The sequence below is a fragment of the Pan paniscus genome, chromosome 13 (genome assembly GCF_029289425.2).
Source record: "Pan paniscus chromosome 13, NHGRI_mPanPan1-v2.0_pri, whole genome shotgun sequence".
Classification (NCBI taxonomy): Eukaryota; Metazoa; Chordata; class Mammalia; order Primates; family Hominidae; genus Pan; species Pan paniscus.
The window spans coordinates 76,974,182-76,976,544 of NC_073262.2; the positions used below are offsets into that span (position 1 = coordinate 76,974,182).

At 43.4% G+C, this 2,363-nt stretch overlaps 1 pseudogene; it reads right to left on the reverse strand.

Annotated features, from left to right (window-relative positions):
* Nucleotides 1-285: 285 nt before the first annotated feature.
* LOC100994194 (heterogeneous nuclear ribonucleoprotein A1-like) lies at nt 286-1,352 on the reverse strand (annotated as a pseudogene).
* Nucleotides 1,353-2,363: the final 1,011 nt, after the last annotated feature.

The following is a 2,363-nucleotide window of genomic DNA, read 5'->3' on the forward strand; positions in this document are numbered from 1 at the left end:
GGGGGAAATTTACCAAGATGGCTTCAGAGTAGACTAACTTTAAACAGCATATTAAAGAAAAAAAGGTTGTTTATTCAGCATCATGATCAGGCTATTACATTTAGCAATCAACAGCATGGGTGCAAAAATAAATCTATGTTAAAGCCCTTTGTTGAAATGCTTTACACTTTCCACAGAACAGAAACTAAAATAACCTGTTATACCATTAGTCACAAATACAGTCCTCGAGTTTTTTGCCCATACACAAGAGTATTTGTCTAAAACATGTATTCTTTGTCGCAGCTAGCCCCTGCCACCACCGTGCTTGGCTGAGTTCACAAATCTGTTGTAACCTGTGGCTTTCCTGTCACTTCTCTGGCTCTCCTCTCCTGCTAAGCTTTGTGTCCTAATTAAAATATTCTGCCACTGCCATAGTTACTGCTGCTACTGGAACCGCCATAGCCACCTTGGTTTCGTGGTTTGGCAGAGTATTGGCCTCTACCACCATAGGGGCCAGAGCTTCTGTCTTCAAAGTTTCCTCCCTTCATGGGCCCAAAATTTGAAGACTGATTGTTGTAATTGCCAAAATCGTTGTAGCTTCCACCACCTCCAAAATTGCTTCCATCATTATCAAATCCACTATAGCCATCCCCACTGCCACCATATCCACCACCACCACGGCTGCCACCAAAGCCACCACGACGACTAAAGTTTCCTCCAAGACCAAAGTTGTCATTCCCACCGAAACCACCTCCGCGACCGCCACCAAAGTTTCCAGAACCACTTCGACCTCTGTGGCTGGATGAAGCACTTACCATCTCTTGCTTTGACAGGGCTTTCCTAGCTTCTCAGTTGTGGCCATTCACAGGATGGTATTTCTGAATGACAGTCTTCTCCACGGAGTCATGGTTGTCAAAGGTTACAAAGGCAAAGCCCCTTTTCTTGTCACTGCCTCGGTCAGTCATGATTTCAATCACTTCATTTTTTCCACGCTGTTCAGGATAATCTCCTGGGTGATGTTCTTCAGTGTCTTCTTTAAAGCCCCCAACAAATATCTTCTTCATAATTAAGTGGGCACCTGGTCTTTGAGAGTCTCCTCTTGAGACAGCTCTCTTTGTCTCCACAACTCTTCCATCCACCTTGTGTGGCCTTGCATTCATGGCTGCATCCACCTCCTCCACAGTGGCACATGTGACAAATCCACAGCCCCTGGAGCGCTTGGTGTTTGGATCTCTCATTACCACACAGCCCGTGAGCATTCCGTGTTGCTCAAAATGGCCCCTCAGGCTCTCATTGGTTGTTTCAAAGCTCAAGCCTTCAATGAAGAGCTTCCTCAGCTGTTCCGGCTCTTTAGGAGACTCTGACTTAGACATGACGCCAGGGAGAAGAGAAACTTTAACGATACTTCTTCGGCGGCGTCCATGATTCTTTCTCCTTTGTAAGTAACTTTTTTTCTTTCTACAGGATTTTAGAATCATCTCTTATTTATAATGTTCTGAAATTTCAGTGATCTATCTAGGTAGAGGTTTTTAAAAAATAGTATCTGTGATATTATGAGTTTGACAGTCTAATTTTGATTTTATAACCTATTATAAAATAAATATATGTTTATTAAGATAAAAATATTTGTCCATGCCACCTAAAATCCAGTATCACCAGTGTTATGCCTATCACTTTTGGAAAACTTTGGATTAAAGAATAGCATTAAGAAAAATTACATGGCGGGTGCCTGTAATCCCAGCTACTCATGAGGCTGAGGCAGGAGAATGGCTTGATCCCAGGAGGCGGAGGTTACGGTGAGCCGAGATAGTGCCACTGTACTCCAGCCTGGGTGACAGAGCGAGACTCTGTCTCAAAAAGAAAAGAAAAATTACAATAAATTATCAGGGAAAATTCTGAATGGGTGATGACTGGGTATCTTTTCAGTGGGAGTTGTCTAAGAGATCCTTTGGAATTATCTGACTATATGGAGAGTTGTGGTTTTCATCACAGACTGATGGTTATATGCAACTCTGTAAGTTGTTGAAAACTTATAGTAATGCAAGACCAGGGGAGGTGGCTCACATCTGTAATCCCAGCCCTTTGGAAGGTCAAGGCAGGCGGATCACTTGAGGCCAGGAGTTCAAGATCAGCCTGGCTAACATGGTAAAACCCTGTCTCTACTAAAAATACAAAAATTAGCCAGGCATAGTGGTACATGCTTGTAACACCAGCTACTCGAGAGGCTGAGGCATGAGAATCACTTGAACCCAGGAGGTGGAGGTTGCAGTGAGCCGATATGGCACCACTGCATTCCAGCCTGGACGACAGAGCAAGACCCTGTCTTTAAAAAAAATAAAAAATCTTATAGTAATGCAAATGAGTCTTGTCCATAGACATGGCAA